Genomic DNA, 12,650 nt, shown 5'->3' with positions numbered 1-12,650 from the left:
ATATCTGCAATTTTAGTTCAAAATGATTACTTTCTACACTAAATATAACCGTAGTTAACCATATAACTATAGTTATAACCATATAACATTTATCAAGTGCTTATCACATGCCAGGTATTGTTTTCAGCACTTAACAGGTACTCACTTATTTAATACTTAGAATACTCTTATGAGGTGACTATAATAATTTTTTCCATTTTATAAATAAAGATATGAAACCAGAAAGCAATTAAGAAATGGGTCCAAGGTAATACAGCTAATTAGTGGTAAAGCCAGAATTTCATTGGTCAGTTAAGCTCAATGACCATTTTTTTCAACCACTTTAATACTTCTATATTCATAACTTTACTAATATTTTACAAGTAATTATTGATTCTCAATTATTCCTTTTAGATTCATATCATCTTCCTCTCTAATGTGCATATCATTTAAGAATTATTTCAGAGATTCTACACATAATAATTGATCCCTAGGTTAGGAAGATCCCCTGGAGGAGGAAATGGCAACCCATTCCAATCTTCTTGCCTGGAGAATTCCATGGAAGAGGAGCCTTGTGGGCTAAAGTCCATGGGGTTGCAAAGGGTTGGACACGATTGAGCGACATCTACTTTTGCTTTATTGACTACTCCGAAGCCTTTGACTGTGTAGATCACAAAAAAACTGTGGAAAATTCTGAAAGAGATGGGAATACCAGACCACCTGACCTGCCTCCTGAGAAATCTGTAGGCAAGTCAAGAAGAAACAGTTGGAACTGGACAGGGAAAAACAGACTGGTTCCAAAATGGGAAAGGAGTACGTCAAGGCTGTGTATTGTCACCCTACTTATTTAACTTATATGCAGAGTACATCATGCAAAATGCCAGGCTGGATGATGCACAAGCTGGAATCAAGATTGCCAGGAGAAATATGAACAACCTCAGATATGCAGATGACACCACCCTTATGGCAGAAAAGTGAAGAGGAATTAAATAGCCTCTTGATGAAGGTGAAAGAGGAGAGTGAAAAAGTTGGCTTAAAGCTCAACATTCAGAAAACTAAGATCATGGCATCCAGTCCCATCACTTCATGGCAAATAGATGGGGAAACAATGGAAACAGTGAGAGAATTTATTTGGGGGGGCTCCAAAATCACTGCAGATGGTGACTGTAGCTATGAAATTAAAAGATACTTGCTCCTTGGAAGAAAAGCTATGACCAACCTAGACAACATATTAAAAAGCAAAGACATTACTTAACCGACAAAAGTCCATCTAGTCAAAGCTATGGTTTTTCCAGTAGTCATGTATGGATGTGAGAGTTGGATCATAAAGAGAGCTAAGCACTGAAGAATTGATGCTTTTGAACATCGATTGCTGGAAAAGACTCTTGAGAGTCCCTTGGACTGCAAGGAGATCCATCCAGTCAATTCTAAAGGATATCAGTCCTGGATATTCATTGGAAGGGCTGATGCTGAAGCTGAAACGTCAATACTTTGGCCACTGGATGTGAAGAACTGACTCATTGGAAAAGATCCTGATGCTGGGAAAGATTGAAGGAGTGAGGAGAAGTGGATGACAGAAGATGAGGTGGTTGGATGGCATCACTGATGCGATGGACATGAGTTTAAGTAGGCTTCGGGAGTTGGTGATGGACAGGGAGGCCTGATGTGCTACAGTCCATGGGGTTGCAAAGAGTTGGGCACGACTGAGCAACTGAACTGAACTGAGCAACTAACACTTTCACACTTTTACCCTTAATAGAACTCCAGAGTCCATTATATATAAATTTTCTTATATGAAAATACTTCTATTTTTCCTTCATAGTCAATGCAATTTGGTTAAATATAGAATCCTAGATTCCTAACAAGAAATTCTACATAATTTTCTATTACCTTTTTCAAGGTAGTATTGTCAAAAAAATATTTGAGTTTATAGTGATTCTTGTTCTTTCATGGAGGATCTAATATTTCTTTAAAGGGGTGTTTTGGGTTTTTTTCCTTTATTTCCAGTGTGTTTAAATTTCATTATGTATGTACATACATGTATGTGTTATTCTCATGTTCTTTTTCTGTTTAATTAAACAGATCATACAAATCCTCTACCCATTTTCTAGGTCTCTTCCCTTCGTACTTTGAAACATACTTTCTGCATTCTGGAAATATTCTTATGTTCAATTGTTCAGTCCCACAAATTCATTTCTTCTTATTTCTGTTTTATTTTTAGCTCATATTTTAAGCTCCTGCATTTACTTATTTGCTTACTCTTGTTGTCCAAGTATTTCATCTACCTTATCTGTGTTGCTTCATTTTTTGTGGGTACCATACAGTGTCATGTGGATTATAGTACATACAGATAATAGTTATTCTAAATCTTGCTGTTTATTTTTACTCTGTTGACTATTAATGTAGTTGCCTCTGTTTTAAGTTTGGTGTTCAGTTTTCCATGCTTCTTTAGTGCTTTTGTACTTTTGCACATATTTATTGATTCTGTGTTGTGTGTTTACCTTTGTACTTATTATTACCGGTTGATGATTACTAGTCCTGTTATGTCTAAGGGTAGCATTGCTCCAGGATATTTCCAGTTATCAAGGGTTCTGCGCTCTCTGTGCCCAAGTTTTCAAACTTACTACTCCCTTCTGGAGGAAGAAAATACAGCTGCCTCTCCCTAGTCCAGGATGTGAGTACAGAGAGTGTACAATGTGGAGGTTTCCACCCCTCTGGCTGATCTGCTGAGGTCCATCCTTCCCACCACCCTCCTGGTGGTTCTGGGAGGAGGTGAGTGTTCCTTTGCTGAAGACTGTACAGTAAGAGTCAGCAACAGCATTCTTCCATGTTTTGGTCTATGGCTTTGTTCCTTTATCCAATTTCTACTGGCTTCCTACTTTTCAGGAATGTCTTAGATCTTAGATAGTATAAGATATCCTAATACTGAAACTAAGTTACCCTGTTTCTCTATTCTCTTAGAACTAATTAAGAAACATTAATATTAAACTGTAAATTAATGTTATCCCCCAAATGTCTGTGTAACCGTTTGCTATTGGCATCATTTTGTGTAAAAGAAATGATGCAGAAAATATGTTTTGATAGTTTTCATGAATTCAACTCTGTACTTGGAGAATATAAACCTATAATTATACCTGTTCTTTTCCCTACTTCTTGTAATAAAGTGTAAGAAGCTCTGAGAAGATGACAGGAGCTGCTCTATCTTCAACATTGTCAATGTTACTCAAATACAAATAATGTCTTACAGATTGATAACTCTTCAAAAGCCATGTACCATTTCATTGTCTTCTTCCTTACCTCATCAATAAAACTATGGAAGTCATAGTAGCATCAAAATTTCCTACATAAGATTAAATGAAATTATTCATTAAAGGCTAGACTCATGTGGAAAGTCAACTGAAAAAGTTATTCAAACTCATTGGCAAATATGTTGCAAGAATTGTCACAAGCATTTATCTTTGGACCCTTTGACTCTGGTCAAGAACAATCCTGACAGAGTAATTCATCATGAAAGAAAACCCACATAAGATGAATTATCAAAGTTGAAAAATGTAATTAATATTATGCAATTATTGCAATAAATTATATACAAACATATGCATTTTAAAGTTACAATGCAAAATAAAAATGGGAAAACAAATGAATGAAAACATTTTAAATAAAAAGAAGAGTGACACTGCACTACTAAGCAAGGAGAACTTTCGAGAAAAATCAGATCAGATCAGTCACTCAGTCGTCTCCGACTCTTTGCGACCCCGTGAATCGCAGCATGCCAGGCCTCCCTGTCCATCACCAACTCCTGGAGTTCGCTCAGACTCATGTCCATCGAGTCAGTGATGCCATCCAGAAAAAATGGAGTAGCCATCATGGTCAACAAAAGAGTCCAAAATGCAGTACTTGGATGCAATCTCAAAAACAACAGAATGATCTCTGTTCGTTTCCAAGGCAAAACATTTGATATCACAGTAATCCAAGTCTATGCCCCAACCAGTAATGCTGAAGAAGCTGAAATTGAACAGTTCTATGAAGATCTACCTTTTAGAACTAACACCCAAAAAAGATGTCCTTTTCATTATAGGGGACTGGAATGCAAAAGTAGGAAGTCAAGAAACACCTGGAGTAACAGGCAAATTTGGCCTTGGAATACGGAATGAAGCAGGGCAAAGACTAATAGAGTTTTGCCAAGAAAATGCACTGGTCATAACAAACACCCTCTTCCAACAACACAAGAGAAGACTCTATACATGGACATCACCAGATGGTCAACACCAAAATCAGATTGATTATATTCTTTGCAGCCAAAGATGGAGAAGGTCTATACAGTCAGCAAAAACAAGACCAGGAGCTGACTGTGGCTCAGACCATGAACTCCTTATTGCCAAATTCAGACTGAAATTGAAGAAAGTAGGGAAAACCACTAGGCCATTCAGGTATGACCTAAATCAAATCCCTTATGATTATACAGAGGAAGTGAGAAATAGATTTAAGGGCCTAGATCTGATAGATAGAGTGCCTGATGAACTATGGAATGAGGTTCATGACATTATACAGGAGACAGGGATCAAGACCATCCCCATGGAAAAGATATGCAAAAAAGCAAAATGGCTATCTGGGGAGGCCTTACAAATAGCTGTGAAAAGAAGAGAAGTGAAAAGCAAAGGAGAAAAGGAAAGATATAAACATCTGAATGCAGAGTTCCAAAGAATAGCAAGAAGAGATAAGAAAACCTTCTTCAGTGATCAATGCAAAGAAATAGAGGAAAACAACAGAATGGGAAAGACTAGAGATCTCTTCAAGAAAATCAGAGATACCAAAGGAACATTTCATGCAAAGATGGCTCGATAAAGGACAGAAATGGTATGGACCTAACAGAAGCAGAAGATATTAAAAAGAGATGGCAAGAATACACAGAAGAACTGTACAAAAAAGATCTTCACAACCCAGATAATCACAATGGTGTGATCACTCACCTAGAGCCAGACATCCTGGAATGTGAAGTCAAGTGGGCCTTAGAAAGCATCACTACGAACAAAGCTAGTGGAGGTGATGGAATTCCAGTTGAGCTATTCCAAATCCTGAAAGATGATGCTGTGGAAGTGCTCCACTCAATATGCCAGCAAATGTGGAAAGCTCAGCAGTGGCCACAGGACTGGAAAAGGTCAGTTTTCATTCCAATCCCAAAGAAAGGCAATGCCAAAGAATGCTCAAACTACCGCACAATTGCACTCATCTCACAAGCTAGTAAAGTAATGCTTAAAATTCTCCAAGCCAGGCTTCAGCAATATGTGAACCGTGAACTTGGAGAAAAATAACAGGCTTCAAATTTACAAACACAGAGCTGCTGGCTGAGTTCTCAAAGTCCGAAATGATCCTCATAAATGTGAAGAAATGCTCCAATTATCATAATTATCAAAGGAAGTATCTTGAGTCTGTCTATACTGGGGTAATTGATGTCTGGCAGACAGGCCTACTGTATCATCTCTGTCAGTTATTCCTTTCTCTGTGCCTTGAATACTGCTCTGTGTATGTTGGCATGCCGTCTTCAGCAAGAGTGACATGTCCTGCTGTCTCCCTCCACTCTGTATATTTAATTATCGTGTGGCACTAGAAACCAAACACACACACACACATGAAAGTGTCAGTCGCTCAGTCTTTCAGACATTTTGTGATCCCATGGACTGTAGCCACCAGGCTCCTCTGTTCATTGAATTCTCCAGGCAAGAATACTGGAGTGAGTAGCCATTTCCTTCTCCAGGGGAATCTTCCTGACCCAGGGATCGAACCTGTCTCCCACACTGCCGGCAGATTCTTTTCCACTGAGCCACATTGCTTTATGTTCTGCATTTTCACCAAATTTTAAGCCCTTTTAGTCACTGCTTTTCTTCATACTCACCTACCAAAAATAAATGAAATGCTTAAACTTTTTCTTATAGAAATTACTGAGGAAAGAATATCAATTAACCCTATTGTTCCCATAGATATTTAGAACATATTAGCTAACCAAGGTCAGAATTTTCTCAGAAATATCACTCTGTATATTTCACATTGCATGAAGTCATTTGTATTGGTCAATAAATCAATTCTTGAGAATCAAAATTTATTACATAAAAAGCTATAAATGTGGCATTTTGTATTTCTTACATAATATTGGAGAATAATGTTAAAAATTGTATGATTCTTAATTTGACTCAAATCTAATGATTAAAGGAAAAGACAGAAATTCTAACCTTACTTGATTTGGGCTTTTTATTCTTAATTCTGAAAAATTCTGTTACTAGCAGATTCTCATTTAACAACACTGTACATATTAGTGACATGAAGAGATATCAATTTTCCAACCTGGGAGTAAATGGTTGAATTAGCCTGGTATTCATGTTAGCGCATTTATTATTTCAGGTGCAACATCAAAGCAGAAAATCAGATTGATTATTTCCCACATCACTTCAAATCACAAAAAATAATCATGCATATTTTTGAGTTTTATTATTCCATTTTACAATGAAACATGAAGAATATATAATTTCTCTTAGGTTTAAACTCTTTTCATTCATTTAATTAGCAAAATTGACTGGATATAGCCCATTCGATGCTCCATTTACCTCTGTAAATGTTCAGACACAAAATCACAAGGTAGGTCATTATAAAGACTGGAGCAGAATTAAATGTGACATACAAAACATTACATCATTTTCCTTTTGCCATTTTAAAGAGAACACACTGGTTTGAGCTAATTGTAGATTTCAGATGAACTGTAATCATATCATTTCACCCTCACCTGGGGGAGTAAAAAATTAAACTTTATCCATTAGGCAGTAACCTTAAGATTACAGAATGATCTCTTTTCCTTAATTCACAGGCAATATAATAGTTACATCACTTCAGAAGAGATTAGAATTTCAAGACAAGATCCATAGAGAATTTTAATTTACCTAGCTAGTTTTCTGATATTTTTACCATATGAGTATCAATTCCTTATACAATATAGGAGAGTTATATATTAATTAGACATATTTAGGCTTGAAAGCAAGGGAAAACTTGAATATATGTGCCTGATAACCTAACTGAGCTTTTTTAGGTAAGCTAAAAATTGATTTTTAAGCTATTAATTACTAAAGAAATACTTTTTGTGTATATTGAATTCATTTCAGGCACTATTTCAGACAAATAGTGAATACAGTAAAAGAAAAACACCAAATCTCCAATTTCAAAGATCTCTATTCTAGTAGGGTTACATGGAAGTGCTGCTGCTGCTGCTGCTGCTAAGTCACGGCAGTCGTGTCTGACTCTGTGCGACCCCATAGACGGCAGCCCACCAGGCTCCTCTGTCCCTGGGAATCTCCAGGCAAGAATACTGGAGTGGGTTGTCATTTCCTTCTCCAATGCACGCATGCAGGCATGCTAAGTCACTTCAATCGTGTCCAACTCTGTGTGACCCCATGGACAGCAGCCCACCAGGTTCCCCTGTCCATGGGATTCTCCAGGCAAGAATACTGTAGTGGGTTGCCCTTTCCTTCTCCATGGAAGTGCTAGGCAATTATAATTAAAAATAGAAAATGTGACAATCAGAATATTTATTTGGATATAGAGACTCTCACAATGAAGGGATACAGTACCTAGTCCAGCAATGGAAACTAAAGAAAAGTCCCATAAAGAAAGTCATGTTGTTGTTCAGTCACTAAGTCAAGTCAGTAAGTTGACTCTTTGCTACCCCATGGACTGCAGCAGGCCAGGCTCCTCTGTCCTTAACTATCTCCCAGAGTTTGCTCAAATTCATGTCCATTGAGTCATCAATGCTATCTAACTATCTCATGCTCTATCACTTTCTTCTCCTTTTACCTTTACTCTTTCCCAGTCTCAGGGTCTTTTTCAGGAATCAGTTATTTATATCAGGTAGTCAAGGTATTGGAGCTTCAGCATCAGTCCTTCCAGTGAGTATTCAGGCTTGATTTCCTTTAGGATTGACTTGTTTAACCTCCTTGCAGCCCAAGGGACTCTCAAGAGTCTTCTCCAACACCACAGTTCAAAAGCATCAATTCTTTGGCTCTTAGCCTTTCTTACGAACCAACTCTCACATCCATGCATGACTATCGGAAAAACCATAGCTTTGACTCTATGAATCTTTGTCGGCAAAGTGATTTATCTGCTTTTAAATACACTGTCTAGGTTTGTCATAGCTTTCCTTCCAAGGAGCAAGCATCTTTTAATTTAATGTTTGCAGCCACCATCCACAGTGATTTTGGAGCCCAAGAAAATAAAATCTGTCACTGTTTCCACTTTTTCCCCTTCTATTTGCCATGAAGTGATGGGGCTGGATGCAATGATCTTAGTTTTTTTAATGTTGAGTTTCAAGCTAGCTTTTTCACTTTTTTCTTTCACCCCCATCAAAAGAAAGTCATATCCAAGTGGAAATCAAAATGCTATAATTTCTGCTAATACTTTTTGCTTTATCTTGAGAACTAATGATATTTATTGACTATGTTTAAGCAAGTCAATTTTAAAAATAAGATTTGTATTTCCTAAAACTTTCTAAGCCAAAATATAGGCAACAGACCAGAGGCAGGGAAGTTATCAAGGTATCTGTATAATGATTGTAAAGCCATAACCCAGAGAGACTCTCTCTCCTATAGCACTGATAGGGTCGACATATCAGAGTTGGAACTGAAATCCAGGGAATGGTCAGACTGCTTACCAGGCAGATTCATAATAGCTAAGAACCAACCTAGTCAGTAATAGAGTGGCATTCTGACTTACAGTTTGTCTTTATTCTTTGTGCTAGGATATCCACAGAAAGCACAGTAAGAAATTCTGAGAGATGAAAGGAAAGTATGCTTAAGTCTTTTTGATTTACTACTATATTACTACTCTCATCATGATTTTGAAATTTTAACAAGATTCACTTGCTATGGTTCAGGCTTCGGGGTGTTCCTGTGATGGCCCCACCTTTATATATCACTCTCTGGCTCAGTTTACAGATGATCATTTCTTTCTTGTCCTGTTTATTTTAATCAGCCTTAAAATGAAAGTATCAATAAAATTTCATAAGTATGAGTTGTTTTTTTTTTTTTTAAAAAAAAAAGCTTAAACAATCACATTTCTGCCAGTTTGTGGAAGAACTAAATCTCTGTGGGTGGCCCAGATATTTATTTTTAATCTTCTCTTATACTCTCATAATTGTCATGTTGTGAACTCTGCTTTGGGTTAAATAACTCCTTTAATTTTGACATCTATATTAACCAGATTTTTAAGCATAACAAAAATCCAATATGGATTACCTTAAGAAAAAGGAAAATGTATCAATTCAGAAAATCAAACCATAGCATGATACTACCATGATAAAGGAACAGGGACCAAGAATTGAAATGCCAATAGAACCTAATTTCTATGTACATCCAGTCTCTGAATGCTTGCTTGAATTGTTCAGGTTAGTTTCTTCTGTAGGACTGGAATCTTGGCTGCTATAATCCTATATTTCACATTCCCTAACCTTACTCTTCAAGCCTAGTCAATCTCTTAGAATTCAGGCTCCTAAAGAAGGGCTGAGATTGGGTTACACCTGGAACAGACAGACTCAGTCAGTTTTGCTGAGTTGTTTGATGGGAAGTCACCATAAAATCACAGGGTTGGCTAGAAATAAGCCCGTACATATATGGGCAATTAACTTACAACGAGGGAGTCAAGAATATACAATGAGAGCCAAGAGTTTTCAACAGTCTCTTCAATAAATAGTGTTGGGAAAACTGGGACAGAAATAGGCAAAAGAATAAAACTAGACATCTATCTTATACCATGCTTTTGTTTAATCACTAAGTCATGTCCAACTCTTTTGTGACCCCATGGACCATAGCCCACAGGTCCCTCTATCCATGAGATTTCCCAGGCAAGAATATTGGAGTTGAATGCCATTTCCTTCTCCAGGACATCTTCTGACCCAGGGTTTGAATCCATTCTCCTTCACTGGCAGGCAGATTCTTTACCAGTTGAGCCACCAGGGAAGCCCACCTTATACCATATACAAACACTAAGTCAAAAGTGTAATCTACTTTTGACTTAGTTTCAAGATTTGAATGTAAGACCTGAAACCATAAAAATTATAGGGGAAAAAAAAAAAAAACAAACAAACATGTGCAACAAACTCCTTGCTAGGTCTCAGCAATGATTTTTCTCATTTGACACTGAAAAGCAAAGGCAAGAAAAGGTAAACAAATGGGACTATATCAAGCTCAAAAGCTCCACACACCAAAAGAAACCATCAACAAAAGGAAATCTACTGAATGGGATAAAATATTTGTAATTTGTAAATCTGATAGGGGTTAGTATACAAAAGTTTATTTAATAAACTCACATAACTCAATAGCAAAAACTCAATCTGATTTAAAATAGGCAAAGAATCTGAATAGACATTTTTCCAGGGACATGCATATGGCCAGTAGACACATGAAAAGGTATTCAACATTTCTAATCATTAGGGAAATGCAAACAAAACCACAATAAGATATACCTTTGCACCTGTTAGAAGAGCTATTTTGAAAATGACCAAAATAACAAGTGCTAGCAAGGATGTAGAGAAAAGGAAATCCTTGTGCATTGTCTGGAATGTAAATTGAGCAGTCACTATGGAAAAACCATGGATCCATCTCAAAAAAAATAATAACAGAACTACCATATTACCCAGCAATTCTACTTCTGCATGCTTATACAGAGAAAACAAAAACACCAACTTGAAAAGATACATATACCTTCATGTTCATGGTAGCATTATTTACAATAGGTAAGATTTGGAAACCTAAACATATTTCAACAGAATAACAAAATGTGATACACACACACACATATATTTATAATGGAACATTATTCAGGCACAAAAAGAAGGAAACCTTGCCATTTGCAACAATGATGAACCTTGAGAACATTATGCTAAGTGAAATAAGCCCGATATAACCTACATATTACTCATGTACCTGCATAAACTACCCCCCCAAAAAAAAAATTAAGCTCATAAATACGGAGATCAGATTGGTGGTTGCCAGAGGCTGGAAGTGCAGGGGTGGGGATGGTAAATAAGTCATGAGGATGTGATGTCCATGGCAACTATAATTAATAATAATACATTCAAAAATCACTCAGAGTAGATCTTAAAAGTTTTCATCAAAATTAGAATAAAGAAAATATTTATAAGGCAGTTTGGATATATGAATATGAAACTATGACTCTTAGTGGAGTGTTTTACTTTAAAATGGTGCATCTGAGTAAATAATACTCCATTTTAGTCATCAAATTTCAAACTAAACATTAGAAAAGTTAACATTCACTTCCTATAATTACCCTTGTCTAGACAGATTACTCAGAATCTGAAATCTCTCTGTAGCTAGAGACTTCAGGTTACTCAACTGACAGCCAAAATTTACTTCACATTTTCTATTTATCCAAGATCATTATAACATACCATTAAGTTCTTTATTCCCAAGTTTAACTTTCAAGATAAAACTAAAAGTCACAAGCAGCGATACTAAACCACAAATTTGAATGCTGTATACAAGAGTAACTGTCAGCCTTTCTCTTATACAATCTGGGGATATTCAGTGTGGCAGGTGTCTGTTAATGAAATATAATATATTATAACTTTACATATACTATAATCTATTAATTTCCTGGAAACCTTTCTGCTTATTTAGATCCTACAGTAAACAGGTAGAAGTAATTATGGGTACAGATCATAGACAGTTGAATGGCAGGGTTAATTTATACACTTTTCCTACACCATAGAAATTACCCAGGAGCAAGGCTGAAGAGGTCAATTAACCAGGTGAGTCAGCAGTACTATATTTATTTTTGTTTTCAATGGAGAGATTCACCTATGTCACATCAAGTAGTGCAAGTCTTGTATAAGGTTCAAACAAAGAAGTCTGACTAGATTATCTTGCAATCCTCCAACAACTGCAATCTGATGAACTTTACTCTAGAACTCTGTCTTTATACATCTTAGCTATTTTGAAATGTGTGCTTTTCTCTTTTTCTGCTTTCTCATTGGCAACACTACCACATTGCTTATCCAGTTCAGCATTATGAGAGAGTAATTCTGGTAGTTCTGTGAATCCTCATCAATCTACTGTAGGTAGTGCCTTGAAAGTCCATCTTGTAAGGTCTGTCCAAGAGATAAGTTACCTGGGGGCATATGCCAACCCCTGAATCCCAAACTAGGAATCAGAAATGTGTGATTAGTTACACAGAAAATCCCTTAAAGAGGACTCTGAGTGGAAATTGTAAGAAAAAGAGCATGGGACTGTGGCAGGTATCCTGTCCAGGACACACTGGGGAGATATCCAATTATGAAAGATGTTAATTCGGTGAAAATAGAAAGAAGTTGACAGCCAGAACAGCCAATAAATAAGTATGTCATACTGAAGGAGCTGTAGTAGGGTAGAGTGGATAGGAATTTTACAAAATCAAAGGTCTATTGAAGAGAAGGAAAATAAAGATGAATCGAATACCACAGGCAGAAACGACTAATTTGTATGACTCTCCCAGCACTGGGTTCCATCTGCTTACTTTTTTAATCTATATATTATGGGCTTGTTAATGTATTCAGTACAGGAAGTTCCAAAACACCTGATTCTAAATTTGTTTAGCCACTCAACTATGGAATGTAAATGAGACTGTGATTCCAGCAACTA

Source organism: Bos mutus, chromosome 9, assembly GCF_027580195.1.
Source record: "Bos mutus isolate GX-2022 chromosome 9, NWIPB_WYAK_1.1, whole genome shotgun sequence".
NCBI lineage: Eukaryota > Metazoa > Chordata > Mammalia > Artiodactyla > Bovidae > Bos > Bos mutus.
This window is presented reverse-complemented; position numbering follows the sequence as displayed.